This window comes from Pleurodeles waltl, chromosome 4_1 (genome assembly GCF_031143425.1).
Source record: "Pleurodeles waltl isolate 20211129_DDA chromosome 4_1, aPleWal1.hap1.20221129, whole genome shotgun sequence".
NCBI lineage: Eukaryota > Metazoa > Chordata > Amphibia > Caudata > Salamandridae > Pleurodeles > Pleurodeles waltl.
The window spans coordinates 430,992,740-431,020,064 of NC_090442.1; the positions used below are offsets into that span (position 1 = coordinate 430,992,740).

General features: G+C 42.3%; 1 long non-coding RNA gene across 1 annotated transcript in view; it reads right to left on the reverse strand.

Moving 5' to 3' along the window:
* The window catches only part of LOC138288522 (uncharacterized), a 62,545-nt gene that overhangs the window by 16,375 nt on the left and 18,845 nt on the right, over positions 1–27,325 (reverse strand). The window contains exon 2 of the long non-coding RNA XR_011202434.1: positions 26,111–26,220. This is a non-coding gene — a long non-coding RNA (uncharacterized lncRNA). The remainder of the gene's footprint in view (positions 1–26,110; positions 26,221–27,325) is intronic.

The following is a 27,325-nucleotide window of genomic DNA, read 5'->3' on the forward strand; positions in this document are numbered from 1 at the left end:
AGACAGGAGTCATTTCAATGGGGGTTATGCGTCAAAAAATGGTGCAAGTCTGGTTTGAGGCATGATTTTCGCCTCAGACCTGACTTGCACCATTTTTTGATGCCCAACCCCCATTTTCCCCTACGCCGGCACTGCCTGGTTTGAGTATTTTTTTTTTTACTCAGACCAGTCCGCCGCGCCGGCTAATGTCATTCCTTAAATAAGGTGCCCGCATGGTGCGTAGGACTGGTGTTAGCCAGCTGTAAAATTTTTGACGCACAACTGCGTCGGCGCAGTTGTGCATCAAAAAGTATAAATATGGCCCTTAATTCTTTAATTTTTTTCTAAGCCTAAACAACATGTTTGTTGTGCAGTTTAATTTAAAAATATGATTTGCAATGGAATAAGGCATCCTGTAAACAAAAGTACCAGTTCCTGTATTGGCCAATTTCTAGTTCCCCACACCCTCTTTAAGTCAATCGACTTCAATCAATATTCATAGCCTTAATAGCCAACTTGCAAACAAAAGAATCAGAGTAGGTTATTCGTTATTCGTTAACAAGACATTCTGCAATTTCATAGGAGGCAATTTGAAAAACTCAACATTGGTGACATCATGCCCAGAAAAATATGCAAACTTTTCCATATAAGTTTTAGAACTTCCCATTGGCAGTTGGACAATGTTCCCATAGTGCATAATTATAAATGGTCCTCGGGGTGTTGGCTTTATGTATAAAGTTGTATCCGTAATTATGGTAACAAAACATTTCCACATAATTTGCTGTTTTTTGACAAAACTGTTTTCACATTCCAATCATCAGAAACCATCCCAGGTGTTATTATATCAGTCACAGAGACATAAAATACATATGGAATTTGAATCACTTCTGTTGACCCAAATATATCTAATGATACTTTATCCCAAACAATCCAATCAGGAATCAGTACAGCTGTAATGTTCACTATTGAAAATCTCTGAGGACCTTATGTGAGGACAGGTGAGGCTTCAAGACCTCATCCACCAGTTCAGCAGCAGAGTGTTCAGGATGATAATGACCATGTATCAGTAAAAACAAAACAATTACAAAATCAATCCAGAGAAGGAAGGCAAGCACAGTTAGCAAGACCCAAAGATAATTCCATGGATGGATCAGATAGTTAGTTTTAAGCCAATTGAATAGCTTATGTGCTCTTGATACAGGTGTAGTTGAAGATGCTGAAGAATCTGAAAATAAATCGTTCATGTTGGCAAAATATCCAGAAGCACTTTGTGCAAACACTGGATCCACTGTTGGGGAAGGAGAACTGGCATATGTGTCCCTCAGTCGTTAGTAGTAGACAATTCCATCAATTTGTGTTGAATTTGAGGAATATTGCTCAGAATTTTGAACATGTCTTGTCATAGATGTAGTGACAGGGACTAATGAAAGTTCATTCACCCCCCCCCTTCCCAAGCATAGGGAAGTCTCATCACTGTTTGTTAACTTTTGAAGGGGAACATCCTGACTGGCAGTGAGAGGGGTTCAGGAACTGCTCAGGATTCCTCGTGGTCTACTGTATAGGACTGGCCACAAAGTTTAACCTGACATTGTCAATTGAAACAAAGCGATTTTCTTTGGAATCAGGCAGCGGTGATAGGTTGACAATTCTGGCACTGTGTATTCCCAGGACTGGAACTGGTGCTCGATATGCAGGGCCAAATTCCTTTTTACAGCAATCTTTTCACTCACTAGATTCCCAACTTTTGGAATCCAGCCTGTGGACATTGTTGGTGAATCCCTCATTCCCAAGGTGGCGGCACATGCAGTTGAGTTGTCATCATGGAACTGTTCTAATTCCTGCAAGACAGTGACATTCATTTATGTCAAAAGGTGTGTCAGCTGCCACTGCTCCATGGCCATCAAGAACTGGGGCATACAAACAAACAGAATCTCAAATGGGGTGTCTGCAGTGGGCATTTGATTGTGGATTTTTTTATTTTCTGACAGATGTCACAACAAAGGACAGACTATCTGGCCTCTTTGTATAGACCTGGCCACCACTAGAATGTTTGCAATACTGTCACTGTAGCCGCCACACCTACAGGGGTATAAGTCACCACTTCATGTGCTGCTTTTATTAGGTCTAATCTTTAGTCTTGTTTGGGGAACATGTGATCACCCACCCCTGGTATTGTTATGTATGCAACATTTTGGGAGCTTATATGGTAGGAATATTTGGTGGGATGCGCCTTTGGCAAGGGTTTGCTGTCAGCCAAAGCTTTCACAGTAGCCAGTGTTTCATCCTTCAACCTGATTTTGGAACAAGTAATTGCAGCAACAGAAGCCGTGGCTACTGCTGACTTGACTGCTTCATCAGCAAGGTGTTTCCTGCAAAGTGTGTTCCTAAACGTTGATTGCCCATTGTATGTCCTAAATGGGTATTTGCTAGCATCTCCTTTAGATCTGCTGCCTTCCACCACAGAAGTTTGTGTTTAATGGTGTTTCCTTTTGAATCTCCAAATCCATTCTGGAACCAGTAATGCAGGTATTCATTGAAAGACTGGACACAATAGTAAAAATCACACACAATGAGTCATAACATCAGGATCCATATGTTCCCATGTCAATAACAGAGTATTAAGCTCTGCCAACTGTGCAGTGTAGTCCCCTAAGTTCTGCATGTATATGTTCTGAGGGTGGAACTTGCTAGCAGGGTATTGATGTTTGGTGCCTACTGCTGGTTGCACTGAATCATTAGTATATATTATCCTTTGATACTGATTAAGAGGCAAAATAATTGTAGGTCTTGGGTATTCAAGTTCATATTGAAGGAATTCTTGTTTCTGAAGTTTTGGATCAAAAATAAAATTGTCAGTGGCAGTTGGAGGGGTGGCCCACTGGATCCCACTGGATCCAACGTGGATGTAATGCTTTTGCGTTAAGAATACTGGCTTTTGTCACAGCCTCTAAGGCTAGTATTTGGGTCACAATTACAATTGTTTCCCCTGGACTAGAGGACTCTCTTTTAGGATAGCCATTTCAACATCAGTCAGAAGTTTTTCAAAGCGTTTCAGCTGTTGACTACAGATGTGATTTGTATGCTATAGGGACAGTACCACAATCATTGAATGTTACAATGGCACTAGCAATCACTCTGATGCCCAAGTTTTATTTGTTATCATGTGTGTGCACTTGTTTTGTTTCAAGCATGTCATGCTGCAATGTTCTGAGAATTTATATGTGTTCAACCTTCCAGTATTTACTTTAAAATCTAGATGTATCAAAGCATAAAGGTTTTTTTTTTTGTGCCGGGCAGAATCTGGGAAGTATGTTCTGGAAAAGGCGGGATAATGATTGTATCTTCTTGATGATTTTTGGTGGATGTAATTGTGTGCACTTTTCTAGAAAGTGGGGCAGCAGGCTCTTTCCTCCATCTGATATCCCAAAAGCAGGACACTGAGAAAGGCAGTTTTTGTTTACTTGAGATTAAATTTGTAGCTCAATTCAGCAAAAGCCACCACAATGTGGTCCACCCCCCTTAGGTGTGTGAGCAAGTTGTCGTCTGTCAGGTATATGTCATCTACATATGCCAAGGCCTCTGGATCAATGTCATGTAGTATAGATGTTATGCATGCTGAGAACAGTTCAGGACTGTCATTGTACCTTTGTGGGAGATGAGAAAATGTCCTTGTGAGCCTAATGCACTGAAGGCGGTAAACTCCCTGATTTCAGGTGCTCTATTTTGGTAGAAAAACCTGTTGGAAGTTGTTTTGTATTTTTTGTGAACTAGATTGTTAATGAGTACTGTGCTGTGCGCAGTTTGTATGGTAGATGTGACATTTTAAGTGTATGTAGTTGAAGACTATTATATAGGAATGGTCCAGCTTAGCTATGAGGAACAAAGAGTTGTTCATTGGTGATATGCAGGGTTCTTTTACACCTCAGTACTCAAGCTGTGTGAGTATTTCTCTCACTGGTGCTTAAGCCTTGTGGTTAATGGGGTATTGTGGTTGTGGAAGTGGTATTAATCTAATTGGTTTTATATGGTAGGAGGAGTCTTTATCCCAACCTACATGGTTGTGATACAGAGCTGGAGCTTGTGCTAATGCCCAATCTACTGCATAAGCCTGTCTTAATTTTTCAGGGACAAGAACTGAGAAACAAGGCATATTGGCATGTTCCCCAAGTGGGAGTTTACAGACGAATTATGGTAGCCAATCATTTTCTGCCTATACGATGCCATAACATAACATCAATTTTTCCCAGAATATATCCCAGAAGTTTCCAGAATTTTCCCAGAATATAACTTTAATTGTGCACACTATGGTGGTCGGTGATAAAGTGGCTGTAGTACCGCCAACAGGCTGACGGTCCTTACCACCACAGTATGACATTGGCCGACCGCCATGGCGGTAACAGCTGCTGGGCTGGAGATATCCATCTCAGGCCCGGCGGCCGCCATTTTACCGCCTGCAGGATTATGACCCCGCCTACCACCATGTTTTTTTGTGGCATTTGTGACGCCATGAAAACCATAGTGATATCTCCTATCAGTGACAGGGAACGAAGTCCCTGTCACTGATAGGTGCCCCCATCCCGCCCTACCTTTCCAAAGTCCCCCCCACCCCACTCCCACCTCCCAATACACCCCCTTCCCCCTTCAACATACATGTCTGCACACAATTCCAAACATACATGCAGACATGCAGTACGATTTCATGCATATACGCACTCACACTTCCATACATGCACACACACAATCAACTCTCAACACACACCCGCATTCATGCACACACATACATGCACACACCCTTCCACACACACACACAACCCCCCCAACCCCCTACCCTGTCAGAGACCCGACTTACCTGGATCCAGGGGGTCTTCCGGTAGGAGACGGGACAGGGTGCAGCTACTGCCAGCAGCGCCCGCCAACAGAACACCGGCAAGATGTATTATTTGTCATAATACGGCTGGCGCGGTCTACTGGCGTGGCGCTGCTGGTAGTAGCAGCACCACCTTACCTCCATCTGCCAGGATGGCCACAGCCAGATTTCTGCCCTTCTTGTGGCAGGAATCCAGCTGTGGTCATACTATGGTGGACAGCTGGTAGCCGAGGCGGTAGGCGGTTTTTACAGCGGATGTTATAATGAGGGCCCATGTCTCCCGCAATTTATACTTTCACTTTGTAAACGCCATCTGGGGGGAGATCCACCCCTCACCCACTAGCACCACCATGGACTTCAACCCCATGCCGACACTGAACCACTGGACCCTCCTTACCACAGAAGACACCCTGAAACTCATGAGTTCCATCCACTCTGGGGCACCCTCGGAACCATGTCCCCCACATCTTCAACCAAGCTTGTGCCACCATTGCTACCAAACTATGTCGTACCATCAACTGCTCCATCAAGACTACCACCTTAACGGATGACTAGAAACATGCAGAGATAAACTCCCTGCTGAAGAAGCCCTCCGCAGACCCGATGGAGCTAAAAAACTACAGACCAATCTCACTGCTCACTATCAACACACAGCTCGCCGAGTTCAACGAGACAAACCACAGCCTAGATTCCTCCCAATCCAGATTCAGGAGCAACCACAGCACTGAAACCCCACTCCTAGCAGCCACAGATGACTTCCACAATCTATTGGACCACGGCAAAATAGCTGCCCTCATCCTCCTCGAGTTCTCATTATATGTGGCATTACTAGCCGAGCTTGCTGCCACCATTTTCTTTTTGAACTTTGCTTTTTTTGGGGGTTCGTTTTTCTCCCTTTTTTATGGAAGGTTCAGATGAGCATTAGGAACCTTTTCTTGGTTACATATATTAATTTTGTTGTTCAGAAAACCTGCCTCTCTTACTGCGTTTATCTGGTGAGTCCTGAAAGGAACAAGATTGGCGTTTATCATTTTACTGGTATCTATCAACATTTTTTTAAATCATCTCTAATTCTCAAATTGTAGCATTTTTCAGAGGTCTCTGAACCCGGGAATTCTCCTTTTTGTTTGCATTATTTTTATTTCATTTTAGTTTATCCCAGCATTTTTGTAGAACTCTCTGCTGCTTACTTGGTGAAATCCTAATTGGATTTACCCTGTGGTTGTGGTTTGCTTGGTCTGACCCCCAGACTATCCCTACTTTTACTAGAATAGGTCTCAGCAATCATATTTGTCAGCTAACGCTCCTGTACAGGAACATTCTGGAGCCTCTGGCATACTGCCAATGCAACTTCTTCCCGTTTAAGGTTACTTATTATTATCAGGGACACTGCGGGAAAGTTGCCCATGAATTGCATTCACAGATCTGTGGGTGGGGGCAGCCCCGTATTCATCCTGAATTTGTTTTAACCCTTTTGGAAGTTTTACAAGTGTCAGTGTATCATGTAAATTAGTGTTTAATGCAGAAAACGCTGCAACCCAAGTGGCGCAGTTGTCCAATGAAGAAACCATCCCAAATGTCAAGCACTTTGTAAGAATTCTATGTTTATCTTGGGGTCCCATATGGGGAAACACTGCTTCTAAGGAGCTAATTTTTTTGTGCTAAGTAAAATGGAATCTCTTCATGTTTGGTGACTACTTTAGCCATAATTGAATGCACAGTAGCAGGATTAATTCCTGCTATGGTGACATATGGTTGTACTGGAGCAGCCTTTACTTGGGTGGTGTTTAAAATCCGCATTAAAAATTGTATTAATCGTCTATATATTTCTACTAAATTAATGTATAGACAGAGTACATCCACCACCTCCATGGTACCTACATTAGGGTATGGTATTTAGACAGCCAATTCTGGCCATGTAGGTCTGAAATGTGTGGTAAGATACCATCAATCCAGTTCTGGTGTTCTTCATAAGATGGTGGTATTTCTAAATACGTATAAGTTCTATATTGTGCGGGTACATTTGCTGAAGTGTAATGGTGAAATGTGTGTGTGTTCCCATCTGCTGCTGGAAAGGTGACCCAAGAGTGCACAAGTTCTGTTCTGTATGCTCTGTGTACAACAAATGTAACTTCTCCTCCCTCATCTGTGAAACCGGTATTCCTTGAGTGTGTTGTGAGGGGGAGTCTCATGTTTGCTGCAATTATGACCCTGTTGTGATCAGCAATTTTTTAAAAATGGTATTGAATTGTTGTGATATTGTAACAGCCATTGGGGATTCCTTTTAAGGATCATGCTTTAACAACATACAGCCTCAAATAGGTTCTACATATTTAGCTAAGGAGGATATTCCCTAATACCACAGATGTCTCCGTAGTAGGTAATTAGGGGGACCCTTGCATGAAATGAGACTGAGATACTTGGGAGATCTGTAAAGGCAGTTCCTGACCAACGTTGGCAGCGCCATGTTGCAGACTCCCATTATGGTAACAAGACTGCTGGATTTTGGATGGCAACACCACGGAGCATGGGGGACTAAGTCCGATCCCACACCTTGAGCCAGATGTAGCATTTTCCGATTCGCAAAATCGGATGCAGACACCATCGGCGAGTCGCTATGGGGTCGCAAAGACCCACCTCATTAATATTAATGAGGTGGGTCGCATTTTGCGACCCCATAGCGAGTCCCTGCACTCACAGGGATGGTGGCCTGCTGAAGACAGCACACCTCCATGTCTGTGACTGCTTTTTAAATAAAGCAGTTTTTTATTTATTTTGCAGCCTGTTTTTCTTAAAGGAAAACGAGTTACAAAATAAAAAAAATAACGAAACCATTTGGTTTAGGTTTTTCAGAGTAGGCTGTTCTGAAAAACCCTTTTTGGCAATATTCACAAAGGGCCCTTTTGCGAATGGGTTACCACCAGTGTAACTCTGGTGGTAACTGTGAATTGCTTTGCGACTGCATTCGCAGTCACAAAGCAATTTAGCATAGCGATGCGAGTCGCAAATAGGAAGGGGACACCCCTTCCTATTTGCGAGTCACATTCACAATTTGCGAGTTGGTACCGACTTGCCAATTATGAATGAGCATCGCAAACAGCATTTTACATGGAGCAAACTGCGATTTTAGCAGTTTGCACCATGCAAAATGCTTGCTACATCTGGCCCCATGTGACTTCTGTTGGCCTAACCTTTATTGACTAGCGAGCAGCACCTCATAAGTACCAGAAGTAGAAGTGATTTGTGGCAGCCTATCGTGACACTCAGACTTCTCAGGAAAGTTGTGGTGGAACAGATCTTTCTCTCAGTTACACAAGTCTCATACATGCAAGGACAAAGCAGAAACAGGATCTTGATTCAATAGGTTTTATTGAAGCAACTGCATTCTACGTAGAAAGGCATGCCTTGCAAATATAACGATAATCAAACACAGCTATATTACAGCAGTGACCAAAAGAGTGAAACATAAGAAGAGTCCCACCATATTGTCATGGTAGTATGCTTAACATTCCTACTTACACTACTACGTTTCTACATGAGAGCAGAATAGCAATGGTTGCCCTAATCCACCCTTCTGGCCCTGGGAAGGAAGCCCAACCCCCATAGCTATGCAGAAGTGAAAGAGAGGTTTGTTAGTCTGCTGAGGGTCCTCCTATGTAGAAATAGAGGAACCAAAAGGTTTCAGCAGAAACTGTGACAAAGTGCAGCATAAGATGACAAACTGTCTGGAAGGTCCCCTTTAAAATGATGTAGGCAGTATGATGTTCTATAATAACATATCTGTTATTCCAAGAACTGCCCTGATGTGACAACACATATTTTTCTGTGTAGGGTAGACAATGTTACTTTTGGAACAGCAATACTTGGTAAACAACCTGTACAGCCCTGGGCTGAGCACAGGAGGAAAATGTTGTGCAAAGAAATGAATAACAGATTCTGCACGGAAGGACAACTGAAAAAATTAATAAAAAACATCTCCACAAAAATGAAGCTATGCTAAAATATTGAAAGGAATACAATCTAAATGTAACTGGGTAAAAGGGATCAGGCCTGAGGCCCCACACTCAATAATGTGCCCGTGTAAAATACAAAAATGACCTCTCAATAGATTCCTTGGGTATTATGATTATGTGGAGTTACATTCGCTAGCAGTTGCCTGCTGACTGGCAAAGGGGGCACCACATCTGAGAGAGAGCTTCTGACTTTTCCAATACAAACCATCAATCAATACACCGGTATACAGCCTCCTTCCAGTAATTTACTTGTAAGTCCCTAGTAAAGTGGTACTGGCCTGTAAATTTAATCCTATTAGTGTGCTTGCAGCACTTATTGTGCTACCCACTGAAGTAACCCTTTAAAACATGTCTCAGGCCTGCCATGCCAGCCTGTGTGCAGTTTTAAACTGCCATTTCGACCTGTGCAAAAAGCGTTTTGTCAGGCCTAACCCTTCCTTTTCAATACATTTAAGTCACCCCTAAGGTAGACTCTAAAGGCATACCTAGTTTGTGAAAAACTCTTACATTTCTTTTTCGCTACTACAAAGCCTACCTCTCCTATAGGATAACATTGGGTTACCTTATTATATTTCCTAAGTGATACTTTTTGTTTGTGAGCAAGTAGGAATATCTAGTTTGGTCCCAAGTGGATTGTTATTTGAAACCCTCTCCAATGGTAAAGTTATATTTTAAGTCACATTTCTGAAAAACTTTCTTTCAACAAGTTGGAAACAGAGTATGATCTAGTTCAGGAATTTAGGGGAGGGATCATGAAAATTAACAACTGAGTTACCCCATCAGCCATAGATATATCAAACAATTAATACAGTCAGGCCTGAATCATACAAGCATCTTGTTTATTTCAATAATCACTTTCATATTCACAATCACATATATACCTTTCTGCTCTCCCTTAATTAAATATTAAATCACAAAATAATTCAGCAAATCAATCTTCGTATTGTACAAAATGTGTGTACTTGTGCCAAATAATAGCACAAAAAAAAAAAAAAAATCACATAAACTTAAGAAGAGAAAAAAGGATTTGAAAAGACTTATGTAAACAATCTCACAATGAGCCCTCAACCTGATGTAATACGCAACTGCATTTTGACCTTCATGAAGGCCTGCAAATGGATAAAGGTCCTCCTCTAGCATACAACATTCCATGATGGATACTACACAAGAACAAGGAAAAGGTCCATATCAATTCCTAAAATATATGGACTGATTAGAGGAATTATTTCTTGCTTTAAGCTTTAAATATTAGGCTCGTATACACCTGATCAGGAATATGAACGTTATTATTGAAACAAACAAAATGCTTATATGATACAGGCTCAGATTAATTATGAGGCTAGCCTAATTATTGTATATATCTATGGTTGATGGGGGTAACGCTTTGTTTTTAAGTTTTACAAAATTTGAATTTTATTTCCATGCCATTTGGTGCCTGCTGACAGTATTCTGGGTCACTATACTAGGTGTAATTGGCAGTTGTCTTTGTATATTCTTCTCAGACAGCACCACAAAGGGATATTCTGTGTTTCGGGAAGATGAGCCAACCTGACCTACTGGGAGGGGCAGAGCGGTCACCTGCCACACTTGCACTTCAAAGGAGCTGCATCAGCACATGCACATAGAACTTCACACTAGTCTTTATTGGCTCTAGGCATCCCAGGATCAGGGCAGGGACTAAGGAGTTTCTAGAACCTGATGTGGGAGAAGTCTAGAAGTTTCTCCCACTTCAAAGGTGGCACCAGGTATTAATATTGGTTCTTCGGGACAACTCTTGAGATCACCTCTGGGCATGTGAAAGACTCTGAAGAAAGACTGCTCTGCAGGCCTGCTGGTGGAAGGATGGCCCTGCTGCAGGAAGGACTGCCCTGCCGCCAGAGGAAGTGAGACTGATCCTGCTCTTTAAACCCACAACCACCAGAGTGCCTCAAAAGACTAGCTGACTTCCTCCTGTTCTGAGTGACAGGGACATTTAAAGAGACATGCCTTGGATCTGTTCATCTGCACAGACTCAATTGAACCTGCCTGTGCCTGCTGCTGGTCTCTGCTATAGCGAGTCCTGATCCCGCAGAGTTGGCCCCAAGCACTAGACCCTCTACTGAAATCAGAGTGCACTCCTGCTGAACTAACTGTGAGTTCTCTCAGAACTGATGCAGCATGGCACAAGTCAACTCAGCGTGACACAGGACCTCACATTGCTGCTCCCACAGCTTCTGATGGGTGGCCTCTTCAGAACCACCCAGCACAATGCATCTTGACCCAGGACGTAGCATCACAGAACTACGCAGATCCTGATTGGAACTAACCCATCACGATGCATCTCGATGCAAAACCTTTCATCACAGCTTCTTGCAGCTCCTGATTGTCAGCCTCATCAAAATCTAAACAGAGAGATGTAACTTTATGGTGCATCTTACAGCTGCTGATTGACAGCCCCATTGGAACCTACATAACTCGATACAGCATGATGCAGGACCTCTCACCTCAATTCAAGTTCAGTCCTGTACCCGTACCGTGTAGATGGATGTTTTTTCTTGTGTAATATTTCCCTTCACTACTGTTTGAGTACTGCATAAACAGTTAACACATTGCCTCAATGTTACTCCTGACTGCTTTTGTGCCAAGCTACTTGAGGGTTAAGCAAGGGTTAATTTAGTGACTTTTTGTGGTTCAACCTGATGAGGATAGTGGCTGTTACTCCCCCTCCCCTAAAAAAACAATTTAATTTCTCATACTGGTGCTCAGCGGTGAGTTCCAGTACTTGAATTTGTGCAGTCACTCACTGGTTTTATGTAACACCAAAATCCTATTTAAATAATCTACCATCAGATCCAACCTCTTTTTATATTCTCTTTCATTAGCCTCATTTGCGTTTTCCAAATACATTTTCATTCTATCTGACTTTGAGCATCTGTAACTCTATCTGCAAGCATTGGATTTTGAACTCAACAGCCTGAAGAGCTAAACTTTGGCTACTACCAGAGGATTCTGCAGTGCTCCTTCCAGCAAATAGGAGCTCCAAAAAGCAGGAGCTCCATAAGGCCCTCAGGGCCTGGTGGGATACTTGTCAGTTACAGGCTACAGCACAGGAGGAGGATGAGGAGGTGAACACGGAGGAGGAGCAGGAGGAAGAAACAAAAGAGGAGGATAAAAAAAACCTACCTGAGGAGAGCACACAAGACCAGGATTCCATATCAGATCCGGAGCAGGAAGCAGTATCGCTGCTCGCATCATGTACCCAGAGTACCTGGAGGACAGGAAGGCAGAGAGGGAGTTCAAGTTGCTACTGGCCGAGCTAACGATGGAGGTAGAGGAAAGAGAGGCTGACACAGAGAGAGCCTTAGCAAAGGAGAAGGCTGAGTCAGAGAGAGCTTGGAGGAGAAGAAGGTTGAGGCAGAGATATTCGACCCAAGGGAGATAGCAGACACCAACAGGGCACTAGAAGAAAATAAACTGCCCGTAGACGAAAGAACAATTCTACTGGTTCAAGAAATTCATAAATAAGAGCCGGACCTGAAGGCCACACAAAGCACAGGGTCTAGCAACATGATGGCAACAAACCACAATGTCTCATGGGGAAAGGAGACTCTACATACCTGAAGACCTGGTGCTTATCTTTATAGTGGGGGACAACATAGATAAGTAGTTTGAGGTCTAGGAGGTAGGCTTAGAAATGTACAGCATTCCTAAGGGAGATTGGTGCCCCAGTTTAGGTACATACCTACCAATGGGATGGATATTCTTTGTTCACCCTCTTGAAGGGTGACAGGATGAAATACTCCCCTACCATGAAGGGCGCTTTGTACGAAAGTCTGGAATGACCCATGAAAAGTATAGGCAAAAGTTCTGGGACAGCCAGAATCTTCCTCACCAGTCTTGCATGGATTTTTATTTAAGTACTGGATGCTTTGGTGAAGCATAGTGCGGTAAACACTTATGAAAAGCTGCACAATCTGTTTTCTGGAGAGCACATGTTCAATCATTGCTTTCCAGAGCTTTGCCAATACCTGATAGACAGTAAGCTTACTAGCCCTAGGGAGCTTGCAACGGAGGCAGACTGCTGGCTCAGCACCACGGTCCAAAGGAAGGTACCTGGATTGACCTAAAAAAAGATGGTCCAGTTTCTCCCAGAAGAATGTGGGAGAGGTCCAGGGAGACACAAACTTGTCCCTGAGTAAGGTGGGGGGAAGGGTTTCAATGCCCGTTTCTAAAAACTGGGAGGAGGTTCTGATGGGCATTGGCCCAGTGCTCTCCATTTCCAACACCTTTTAGTTGAGTGCTCTCAATTAGGATATATGCAAAAAGAACAGATGATGGATGGAATGCGGAACAAATCAAACATTCAGCCCCAGTCCCAGATATCGGTTTCAGCCATCAGTTTTTTTTTGCTCTCGTGGTGAGCAAAATAATTGATGGGATTAAATCTAGATCTGTGACTGGAGGTTAGCGTTTGATTGGTTCTACATTTCCTCCATCATTTGTGTTTGTTTGCCCAGTTAGGACACAATCAGGTGGAATTTATCTGTACCAAGAAACTACTTACTGGTGGGAACTTTAAAGGGGTGCCCAATATGGCCTTGGAGGTAGAAAGTCCCCAGGAGCAGAGGTCATGCTCTGGTGTCCGTTAGGTGTGAGCTAGATTACAAGGGTAAACTTGTGATCCCTGAGATCGGGATTATTGTCTTTATTGTGTCATTTATTCATTAAAATTACTCAAAATGGGTTTGGGGTTTTTTGTGGTGTGTTTTGACCTTATAATTGACTCAGTTCTGCATAAATACTTTTCACATTGTTTCTTAAATAAGGCTAACTGCTCTGTATCATCGCTACCAGGGGTTGAGCTGAGGTTAATTAGTTACTTTTGAGGGTTCACCCTGGCAAGGGCTGTGGGTATTATTTGAATATTTGATAATTATGTAATTCGTCATCTGAAAGAAGGTCTGCTAGCATCTACATCTAGATATCTAAGGTGCATCTCAAATTAACTTCCATCAAAGCAGAATCTAATCTCACTGGCAGTGAGTCCCAACAACAAAAACTGCAATACTGTCCATGATTCATCGTGATGACTTTACTTCTCAACTCTTTGAGAGCATTCATTAATTTCTTCATTGACACAAATGGTAGTTTATTAGCTGACTTCAAACACAAGATAAGCACTCTTGCATCAATTGTGCTGCTCCAGTGAGTGAGGTCCTTTCTAGGAAGATCAGACCGAAAGCGTCTTCATTGATTGCTCTTGGCCTTTCCATTCTGGATACAGAGAACACTCGGCTGGCATCCCTGAAAGTCACTTGACTTTACTGAGAAGCATCCTCTAAGCAGCATCATGCCCAATTCAAGTGCAAAAGGATCACACACAGCCCTTGTAGTACTTGATTTACTCTAGAAGCCCATCAGTCAATTTTCAATACTTGTTGAGGGAAGACAAATGTGGCACCCTGTTATACCAGGCACTAAAGATGGAGTCCTCTGTTGGGTTGTGCAAAACACATAGCAACAGCCTTGCTACATTGGGCCTCGGTGATTGAAGGAAAGGATGAGACAACTTGTATTTTTATTCTATTCTTCTTAGATTTCAAAAGCATTCCAACCTGGATCTTCCAGGCTACATTGTTTCTCTCTAAAGGCCCACAGCGAGCTAAAAACTCATATTTTCATGTACCTCATTATGGGAATTTCTAGTTGTTTGTTGAAGGGGGTGTGAGCCCTTCTCAATCAACAGCCACAAGCCTTGTCAGAGAGAGCCACAAAAATCAATAAATCAACCTGTTCATAACCCTCTGTGTAAAATTATGTATGCAGCACACAAGCAGTAATAAAGTGAAAGGACAGCACAGGGAAAATCCCACAATAGTTAAGAAAAATAGAGTAAGATTGAATAAATAAAATGTCACTGTTAGACCTAAAAGCCTTAGGGGGTTCTTCCCACCAACGTTTTTGCCTGCTTCCCTCAATTTTCTGACCTCGTTTTTGCTACCTCAGTAGCCCTCTAACCATGACTCAGGCCTGCCACTGCAGAGCCTGACTGTGCAGTTTACACTGCCACTTTGCCCTGGCAAGATAAATCTCTTCCCAGACCTACACATTCCCTTTTTACATATATAAGTCACCCTTAAAGTAGGCCATATATGACCCACACAGTAGTGTGCAATGTATTTATAAGGCCGGACAGGTATGCTTAAGTTTTACATGCCCTGGCAGTGAAAAAACCCCACATTTGTTTTTTGCTGCAGCAAGGCCTATCTCTCACACATAATAACACTGGGATTAACATATTACATTTTATAAGTGTAATTCACACTCTGGAAGAGATACATTTGTCAAGTTTGCTGTCTCTGGACTCACAATTTAAAATCACAACTCATGGTGAAGTCGGATTTTAAATTGCAGTTCTGAAAATGCCACTTGTGGAAAGTTGGCATTTCTTTTACTTTAGCCATTTGTTGCCTACTGCCTGTCTCCAATACAGGTCTGGTATGGGGTGATAGCTTGGCTTGTGCATTCCCTCTAGACAGCCACACACCAAAGGAAGCTCAAGTGTGACTGATGTGTCATCCAGACCCTGATGGGCCATCCAGGCAGGATGGGAGAGAGGGGCTGACACTTACACCAGAATGAGCAGTGCCCTGCCCCACATATAGGGCTGCATTGCACCCTGCAGTAGGGCAAGAAGGGGGGGTCTCTGTGCACTTCATAGACCTTTCTTGGAAGTCCCCCCCACTTCAAAAACACATCCTCATATAAGTACTGGATCTCTGACACCACCAACTCAGTACACTTTGGACCTGCGAATGCTCTGACAGGAAGAAGGACTTCTGAGTTGCTTTAAACTCTGCTCTGCTGAGCTTTTACACTGCTGGACTCCAGCTTGCTAAGCTGACATGCTGCCTGGGAGTGAGAAGGACTAGACCTGTACCTCTACATCCCAGAAGCAAAGTGGCTCCAAGATTCTTTATCGCAGATACTGATGACATTCAAACCCTCCTCGACTGAGGAGCTTTGATACTCCTCGACCTCTCGGCAGCTTTCAACAGAGTATCCCACCACATGCTGATCAAAAAACTCCACCACATGAGCATCCAAGGGCAGCACGCTTAGAAAGATCTCCTCCTTTCTCACTGGAAGAACCCAGAGGATTCACCTTCCATCTTTTACCTCCAAACCCAAGGATATTACCTGTGGTGTTCCCAAGGGCTTATTCCTCAGCCCCATAGTCTTCAATGCATATATGACCACACTGGCCAACATCATCAGACCCCATGGTCTCAATATAATTTCCTACACAGACAACACCCAACTCATCCTCTCACTCACAGACAGCCCATTCTTTAAGTGGCTACCCCTACACACAAGACACACCCTGACACATGCCCTGATCTCCAGCCAACTGGACCACAGCACTGGCCTCTACATAGGAATTTCTGCACACCTCCTACAGAGACTATACAGAACATTGCAGCCAGACTCATTCTCGGCCTTCCCCAAGGAACCCAAATCACACCCCACCTCAGGCAACTCTACTGGCTCCCTGTACAGAAGAGATGTCAATTCAAGCTGCTGATCCACACACAAGTCTGTACACAACCAAGGAGCCGTGTACATTAACCACTGTCTGAACTTCCACTGACCATCGAGAAGACTATGGTCTGCCTCCTTTTCACTTGCCCATACTCTCCATATCTACCAAAGCAGAAGTGGAGGACGCTCTTTCTCTCATATTGCAGCAAAAACATGGAACTGTCTCCCAACACACCTCTGGACCATCACCTCACTTCCGTAATTCCAAATGGCCCTCAAGTCTTCTCTGTTCGAATAAGCTTCTAGGACCTGCAGGTGCCTGGATATCCTATTGGGTGTTTAGCCGCGCTTTATAAATCCTGATTAATTGATTAAAGGGATTGTTGGCTTTCCTCCTGTCTTCTGCAGTCTCAGGGTTACAAAAGGCTTCCAGCTCACCTGCACCAGCTTGTGAACCCATCTACAACCAGCTCCTGACCCCAAGAGGTGCCTCTCCAGTCTTGGGCCCTTGGAATTGTTTTTTGGCTCCTAAAATTAAGCTTTGGCTCTTTGCAACACCCACTAGCTCTGGAACTGTGCCACTTACCCAAAGAATCTCCACAAGCTGCTGCAAGTTTGTTTCTTCGTGCAGAAAGTATTGCTGCCCATCTTCAATGCCTGGCTGACTCTTCCCACCCACGAACCACCACCAGCGACACTCTTCCTGTTCCCGATAAATGTCTTCCCCTCATAGACGAATCTTGGTCCAATTCTTGAGAAGGTAAACCGTCAACGGGAGTTATCTGGGACTGTATCTGACCTGCGCTCCGTTACAGCTGGCCTGAACATTTAACCCAGTCTAGCGTGACCAGATATCCCTGTTTGGCACTTTATGCTTTTGAGCACTATATTGCATTTAGTCTTCAATAATTCATATCTCAGCTTCTACTTAATGGACGTTTGTCGTTTTGATCTTGTACTGCTCATTAAATTAAGCTCTATTTTTTTCTGTGTGGCATTTTCACTGTTTTACTGTTTGAGGTGTTGCATAAATACTTTACAAATTGCCTCTTAAGTAAACCCTGACTGCTCTGTGCCAAGCTACCAGAGGGTAAACATAGGCTAACATATGGTGTGTTTGTGACTTACCATGGCTAAGACTGTGGTTTCTGCTTGGACAGGGTGCATACCTCTGCCAACCAAGAACCCAATTTCTAACAGACACTAAAATGTCCCGATTCAAATCCGTAGACATTTTGCAGATGTAGATAAAAGTAATGCCAAAAGGTGCAAAGCACCAACTGAGGGTATCTGGTGATGTTGGACCTGGACATAGTCACAAATTCAGGCCAACCAAGATGGAGTGTGGGCCGGGCACAGGACCACGTTTGGCCCACTAAGGTTTGTACCTTATGTCCTTGTAGTATGGTCTGTATGGTGTTGCTTTGCAGTGTTTGACATCACTTCCCAACAGAGTTAATGGAATCTCCGGTTTAACTCCACTTCCAAGGGTCCAGGGACCACTTGGAGGATAAGGACTCACTCAAGCTGGTCCAGGTGTAGGGTCAAGATGGTTGGTGCCTTTTCTGTCCTTGAGGCTCTGATCAGAAGGCCAGCTGATTAGCACTTGGAGTCACTTTAGTAGTCCTGGATGTAAGCAAGGAAGAAGATCTCAGACAGCAAAGCAGTCCTTCTAGAACACAGGGCAGGCAACAGGCAGCAGGGCATTCCTCTTGGGGCAACAGAGAAGTCTTCTGAAGTACATAGAAGGACACAACAGCAGGCAGTCCTCTGAGAGTCCTTCTACTGGTAAAATAATTGTATTGAAAAGTTGGTCTGAGGGTCCTATTTTCATATTTGGTGCCTCCTTTGAGGTTGGAGAAGCGTTTAGAATCTTCCACTATACAGAAGTATCTGGAAATCCCTGACTTCCTGCCCTAGTCCCAGGTTGTCTGGAAATCCAATGACCTAATTTGATATCCTTTTTGAGATTGCTGAGGAAGCTCCTTTGAAGGCAAATGTTGCTGGCTGCTATTGGTACTCTCAGTTCCCCAGTTCTTGAGTGGGATTCATTGTATATTTTGACATTTTTCAAAGGCTAGTACTGTGGAGTATCAGAGGAGAGTATTTCCTAAATTGATTCTGTAATTTACTTAGACCATTTGCTCCATTCACATTTCTATATACTTAACTGTTGCTCATATGCATCACAGTTAACATAATGCAAACTGCACTCAATATCTTCAACACCTGTGAATAAGCCAGCCTCCATAGACCTACCTTGCCTGACAAGTAGGTCAGGCAATCTGAGAATTCCCCTGCACCAACTGAAAGTACTTTTTAGCAATTATCTTTACTGAAGACCCCGGGGGCTGAGTTGACTTGTGTATATTTAATTTTTCTCTGTTTCTCCTCTCTCTCTGTCTCTCAGATACCCTTTCCCCCATATTGCAGTGGGGGAGTTGTACAGACTAGTGTATTCAGACCCTGGTCAGTATTGAGGATTGGTGGATTGGGGGATTAGCATCTAGGTCCTTGCCTCAGCTCCCACATATTCCAAGAGTCCAAACACTTACGCAGATATAGGGCCTGATTGCAACCATGGTGGAGGGGATTACTCTGTCACAAACGTGACGGATATCCTGCCCCCGTATTACAAGTTCTGTTAAATTCCATTGTGCTTGTAATATGGCGGACGGGATATTCATCACATTTGTGACGGAGTAATCCTCTTTGACAAGGTCATAATGAGGCCCATTATCTTTTCATAGAGTTAACACAAGTTAGGATGCAACACTCATTAAGTAATTTGGAAAAATACTATAAGTGAAACATCTTCAACATCAATTAAAACTAAAATAATAATTTAAGGGAGATGTACAAAAAACATGAATGTCAAAAATTGCTACCTAAAATATTGAATGAATTATTAGCTAAATTTATTGGTAGAAAATGTTGGGAAACAATAACATGAAATGGAAAAAGCTGCAAAATTACTGTACAGATTTTTTTTTAATCTTTAGTTGGCATCAAGATTGAACATAATTTAGATCAGTTACAACATGTTTAAATAAGTCTACTGGTCAGATTTACCAAAATATTGCAATGTGAAGGCTTCACTTTTTTATAGCAAATTTTGTTTTGGTATTTACAAAACCATGCAAAGACCTTTTACCACCTTGCATCATATAGATATAACAAGAGTGGAGCAGTGGCCTTCCAGTGTATCCAACCACATATTGTGATACAAACCTAGATTTACAAACCTTGTAAACTTTGGTTTGCACCAGAATGGTGCACCGACTCGAGGATAGAGTAATGAGGAAAAATGTTCGTATTTCTCCTCATTGCCTCCACTTTGCATGTGAATTGCATTCTGAAGCAGATATGCAAAGAGTAATACAGCTACCCCTTCCTGCACACAAACTATCCTGCCCACAATGCAGTCACCATTGCACCAGGGTGTAAGGGTGCCCACATTGGTGCAAGGCAGCTACAAGCATGCCAACACAGGGGGAAAGTTGAACAGCTTTCTCACAGTCATGCAAAAAGCTCACCTTAAGGGATCAACCCCATGCTTTCCATAGCCAACTCTGCAAATGAGAAATATTGTGCAGCTTTGGGAAGGGTCACAAACATTCATTATTTGTAGAATCAAATATATATATATATATATATATATATCTCAAGTCCAGACCAGCTCTCCCCTGACAGCAAACCACAGGCATGCCTGACCTGACAGTCATCCAGCAGCAGTCAGCACCAAGCTCCTTTCTGCCCCTGGCTCTCTGCGTCTTCTGCCCCTATGTCCAAGGACAAGGTCTCCTGCCCCCAGGAACCTTGACAGTTGTCTTATCTCCTTGCTGTTCTTCCACTCTCCTGCTTTCCGTGCTCCTGTTTCATGCTCTCCTGTCTGCCCAGAGCCCCTCTCAGGACCTATTTAATTGAGGCCACAGTCGGCCACACAGCGGATGCACCACCAGTGCACCAAAGGTGTGCCAAAGGCAAGCCTATCTGCATCCTTTCACCCCTAGACTGCACCCAGTGCTAGGAACCCTGAACCTCCGGACTCCCACAGGTACTCAGCTGCTGCTCTTCATACCCTAGACCCCGGTCCCAAAAACAACTGTTGCCTTGCAATGGCCTGCTCCACATCAGGGCCATTCATCTGTCTCCACTGCTGCTTCACCTCCACTGCAGAACAAATCACCCCTGCAGGATCCCGCACGTCACCATCAGAATCAGTCAATACACCACCGGATCAACTCAGATGCATTCTACTCAATGCCAGATCTCTCTGAAAACATGGCACCTGCATCTGGGACACCACCCCCCCCCTTTCCCCCAATGTAACTTTCATTACAGAAACCTGGATGACCCCAGCATCATCCCTGGATATCAACACAGCAACACCCATCGGATACAAAATGAAACACCTTGACTGCACCAACAGACATGGAGGTGGCATGGCCGTCATACACAAGGATTTGATCACCTGCACCATAACCGATGACCAGACCATGCCTAAAATGGAACACATGAACTTCCAGCTTCGCACCAACAATAACACCACCATCAAAGACACTTATACGTACTGACCACCAGGACCATGGACTGGAGTCAGCAATGCCATCGCTGAATACATCGCCTCATTTGCTATTGAATCTGAACACTAAGTTTTCCTGGGAGACTCTAACTTCCACCTAGACAACCCCACTGACACCAACTCCACTGACCTCCTGGAAAAACTGAACAACATCGGCCTCAAGCAGCTAGTCACAGACTCCACACACAAAGCTGGAAACACGCTGGACCCCATCTTCATGTCTAACAACAAAATCAGATACACCCACATCTCGGATTCACCTGGTTGGACCACTCCATTATATACTTCACCATCACCGGACATGCCCGCACCATCCTCAACCACCACAAGGCCCACTTCCTCACCTGGTCCTAGGCCACTCAGTAACAATGGTCTAATGCCCTCAGCACCACACAACCCAAATACTCCACCAACCTGGACCACGCAGTACAGAACTCTGACGACTGGATCACCAGTTCCACGGACCATGTTGCTCTCACCAAACCAGCCTAAGTGCACAGAAAGCACACCAGCTGGAACAAAACAAACAGAGCCACTTTTAAGTCAGCTTTCAATGATTACCATAAACAGATCAGAGCAGCAAAGAAGGTGGGCCAGACCCTCTGGATTGACACCAGCACCAACCAAACCAAGGAACTTTTCACCATTTTCAGAGAGTTCACGTGCTCAACACCCATTGAAAGACTATTATCACAACAAGATAGCAAACATCAACCCCCAAACCTCCAACACCCCAGCCTCCAATCAACCACCATAACCAGCTTCCCGCTCACCACCTGGAAACAACTCAGCTCATCCAACACAACTACCTTTAAGCACTTCATCCACTCTGGAGAATCCACTGACCCCTGTCCCCACTGACTCTTCAACCTCAGAAGAGACCAGATCAGCTGCCAACTCACCATAATCATCAACACCTCACTAACCATGGCCATCTTTCCCAATACCTGGAAACACACCAAGATTAGACCCCTCCTCAAGAAACCCTCAGCAGACCCCATTAAACTCCTGAACTACCGGCCAATCTTGCTGCTCCTGACCTACCAGACCCCTCCCAATCAAGATTCAGAACCAACCACAGCAACAAGACAACTCTGATCACCTCAACACTCTTCTCAACAGTGGAGAATCTACAACCCTGTTCCTACTTGACCTCTCCGCAACCTTCAACATGGTCTCCTGCCACAGACTCATGGACAGCCTGTGACAGACTTGAATAACAGATGATGGGCTTAGAATGATGGCATCCTTCCTCACAGGGCACACCCAGAAAGTCCACCTCCCCTCCCCTTCACATCACAAGCCAAGCACAACATCTGCTCATCCTTCAGCCAACACTTTTAAACTTCTACATGATACCACTCACAGACATCATCAGATCGTAAGCCATCAACATCATCTCTTATGCCAATGACACCCAGCTCGTCCTATTGCTCACTGCCAACCCCACCTCCACAAAGATGAACTTACATAACTGCATGAAGAACGTCTTAGCAACTGCCTAAAGCTTAACATGGAAAAATCTGAAGGTTTCATCTTCGGCAAACACGCCTCCCTCTGGAACAACTCCTGGTGGCCGTCTGACCCACACCCATCCTGAAAGACCATGCTTGCAACCTCAGCATCATCCTAGACAGTGACTTCTCCATAAAACACCAGGTCAACACCATCACTCCAGCCTGCTTCAGCACACCCTGCATGCTCTGCAAAATCCTTAAGTGGCTCCCCATCAACACCAGAAAGATAGTAATGCATGCCCTCATCACCAGCTGATTGGACTATGGTAGTGCACTCTATGCAGGCACCACTACCAAACTGAATCAAAGGCTCCAAACAATTCCGGTCCAGAAGAGATGCCACTTCAAGCTCCTGACCCATACCTGCAAAGCCCTCCACAACCAAGGACCTGCCTATTTGAACCACCATCTGCACCTCCACCGCCACCCCCCAAGATTGATTGATTTTTGAGGTAATGATCTAAACATAATATAGGGTAAACTACTACTAAACATTTAATCAAAGAGTGAGGCAGTCTTAGAGTTGACATACAACAAATTAAATCAATATATGTATGTAAAAGAAGAAAGCATTCTGACAAAATGACTAAAACACAACAAATATACTGAAGAAACACTTTATGATTAAACACACAAATGTCGTATGTCCAAGACACAATCATTTGCTGATTTGGAGATGTAATGAGAGTCATTACAAAGGCAACCCAGGAAACACATTGACTGCCACGGAACTAGCAAAAACTGCATATTATTTTCATATTTGAAAACTTGCTAATCTGAGAAAAAAAATGCCTAAAAGTGCATTTATCTTACAGAGAAAATTCAAATGTTAGTACTTTTGCTATAATAAACACTTTTCTGGAAATATATTGAAATAAGTTTATGTAAGGTATATTTTACATTGACATTTTTCTTTCAAAGTTTCAATGCTATTTTCATTTTGAGTTGCTTAAAAACATTTTTGTTGGTAAATCGAACTAAATCTATTGTTATTTTTTTCAATGCTGGCAATTACAATGAATAAGGAAACTAAGGTAAGTATAGGAACACTATGGAACCTTTTCAATTGTTTGACTGCTTTTAGGCACACATTTCAAATCCTGCAGGTAATTAAAAGTCAGATGAGTAACCCAAGGAAATGTAATCCAATAGAGAAATCACCCAATCACACATAACAGTGTATTTGCTTATTGTACAGTGCATACTTTCTTGCTCTTTCTTGAAGATTGGAGGGACTGTTTCACTTGACATGTCTCTAGTCAAACTATCATGATCAGCACATGCGCATGCATCTGTGTGCTTGTAACTTATGAACCTTCAACAATAGAGGAACATGTGCCCTGGTTCACTGAGCAATTATGAAAAATATTTCTAATAATAATATTTACATAAAAAGAATCCCTCATAAAGGGGACAGGGTAGTTCAACAAGAAATTGAACATATGTGCACGATAGGAACGCCTATAAGAAAATAAGGTTTGAGACAATGGTAAATGCACTACAAAAAAGTACAAATAAAATGACATGGCAATTTGTCCCTCTTTTAATTATGTCATATATCTTGTCAAATTTCTGAACTGTACACTCTGTTGTCTACAAATCAATGCATAGTAGAGAACACCATATTCATCGAAGGAAAACTCAATAGTGTGTTAAGAGTAAGCTTGAAAAAAATAATTGATGCAGTTTTCTGGGGTACTGATCTATTATCTCCACTGCCTGAAGTCAGATAATTTCAAATTTATGTAACACAAACCTCCAATGATATATCAAAAGATTTTCAAAATTGAATACAGTGTTTTATATCTTATTCCTTCAAATAAACTTTAGTTTTAGGTGGGTCCCTAAAAGCAGTACAACCCCAAATGTGCTCTGACAAATGATGTAATTTAGATCAAACCATCATGAACTCCATCAAGAGGATTCTATATTATCTGTTCAAATTGAATGACTGTATGTGACAAATAAGATCAATTAGAACTATTTGGGAGTTGATCTTTATCCAACTCAATAAAATGTACATTGTTCTTCTGATCATGTCTGTAGAACATTGAGGTGCTGGTATGAATTCACACATAAAGTCATGTTGTTTGATTTAGATTTCACCTATGGGTGCGATCTGACTGATTTTCCACCAGCCCTACAGGTATTTTAATGTCTCATCTGGTACAATAATAAGCAAAACCTCCTAAAACTGATATGTTTAGCCCTTATCTATAGATACTGCAATCAGGCAATATAAATACATTTTAAATGTGTTTTAGAGTTGTGTTAACAATCCATGATTAATATTTAAAGTCAACAAAGCCAGAGAAGTCAAGTGATAATTACATACATATTTGAAGCCATGTTTATTATCATGGAGAGGCTGTTGCAGACTGTTACATAATAAAATATGGCAGATATTTTACTCTTGGAAAGTTGGCAAACCACCATTATTGGTGTTTCAGCTCTTATTGTCGTATAGTCCTGTTGGGAAGACATGGGTTCACTATTTTGCCTTCTCCTAATTATTTAGTTAACCATTCTATATTTCGTGCTTGCCACAATCATATTTTTGTTTTCTGGGAAACTAACTTATCCTTTTGTACTCCTAGGCTGTCCCTTCTTCTGAAAGGAGCTGCCCGTGCATCTTGATATTGTACTCAGGCCCATATTTATACTTTTTTAGCACAGCATTTGTGTAATTTTTTTACGCAAACGTGGCGCAAACACACAAAATATAATTGAATTTTGTAAGTGTGCTCCACATTTGCATCACAAAATGACGCAAATGCGGCGCTAAAAAAGTATAAATATGGGCCTAAGTGTTCCCAAGCACCACTTCACTATACTTGGGCAGTGAAAGCCACCCATGATCAAACATCAATGAATATTAGTTCACTCTTTTGAACCCCATGTACAATCAGTTTAAGTACTATCAAGAAGCAAACAGTCTCCAACACACACACTATACCCTACTGACACTATCACTGATACAAAATATTTCTTTATCTTCAGATAAACACATTATTTGGGAGACAGGAAGCTGATGGGAAGCAAGAGTAAAAGTGAGAATACACCACCCATAATATTATGCAACAAGGTGAAAATACCTCAAGACCAACAGAAAGTTTGCTGTCAAGATAAAACATCACACTTTTATAAAAAGTGTTTGCGACAAATCCATGTTATCGCAGCAAATAGAACTGCCAACTTGTGAACAACATGTCCGATTTGGTGTGGTTGTAAATGAATTGCAAAATCACAATTGCATTGGAAGAGAACATGTGTTTGGGACAATGCTACACAGAACAACTCAATGTTAGTTTTTCTTTGAAAACATTTCCCATTCACTGCAGAGAGAAATGAGCAAATAAAGTGAAAAGTATCACAAATAGTGGTTTTGTAAATGTCATAATTAGTGCCGATCTCTCCAGGATCAGCAAATAACATTGCTTCTAGATCACATCTATGAACAAAGATCAACTTCAGGGTTGATTGAATGTGTTTCCCATTTGCATGTGCTGCACCCATTCTTAAAAGAAAAGAACCATTGTATATTTGAATGAAACATGCACATTCATCCTGAGTAATTGCATATTCTGTGCAGCTATCAACATATCACATTTATTTACTCATCACTTACGTGAAGACCGGTGCTTCATCATTTACATTCACAATGTTAAAGGTGAGGGTTCCAGTGCATGAACTGGAGTCAGTTTTTGTATTGGTTGCAGAAACCATCATTTTAAAAATCTAAGGTGCCATAAAAAGTAACAATTAAAAATAACGTTATTGCTTGGTGAATATTTTAGACAGTACTCAACTTAACATGTCAATCCACCTTTAAAGATTTCATTCAACCAATTAGATTGTTTCAGTTGATTAACCATATACTATGTATAAGTGCTAATATACCAGCCAAAAACAGAAAAACATAGAAACAATATTTAAACAAGACATTAAACATTTTTTTGTCATAGTAAGTGATTCAAGTCGGTGATTGAAGCCTTTAACATTTCTATTGGTAAACAAAATAATGAATTGAAGGAGAATGTAACGAATGACACTAACTTCACTAGGCTGTATAATTCTGAAGGGTAAAATGAAAAGAAATTCTCCTACAGCATTTAATAAAAAAATGGAGGCCCACTGCTGTCTCATATCCACTTTTTTCACAAGTACAAAATATGAATGTAATACAGATGGTCCTAAGCGTCCATTAGATTATGATATTGAGCCTCAAATCTCTATCAGCCATTGCTCTAGACTATTGCACCTGATAGAACTTAATATCTAAACATAAACAGAATTTCTTTGATACAAATCCCAAATGTCTTACTACTGAGGAGCCTTTCCACATTTCTAAGTCATGATACTTATAGTAAGACTATGGACTCTGTTCAGTTGTTTAACAGTTTTTTGGCAGACATTTAAAATCTGAAGCTAACTAAAACTCAGATGTGTAAACCAAGGAAAAAATATCAACTGCCCATAAATCAAAACTCAAAATCATAATTGAAATGAAGTGTTTAAAACTACTTACAGACTGTTTTTGACTTTTAATTAATAACTTGACTTGTGTATTGCGGATTTTTGTTGTTTTGGTCTTGTTTTATTTAGATCAATATTTTATATTTTTCTAAACCTGTGTTGTGTCATTTTTTAGTGTTTTCATTAAGTTACTGTGTTTGTTGGTACAAATACTTTACACCTAGCACTCTAATGTTAAGCCTACTGTTCTGCCGAGCTACCAAGGGGCTCAGCAGGGGTTAGCTGAGGGTGATTCTCTCTTACCCTGACTAGAGTGAGGGTCCTTGCTTGAACAGGGGCTAACCTGACTGTCAACCAAAGACCCCAT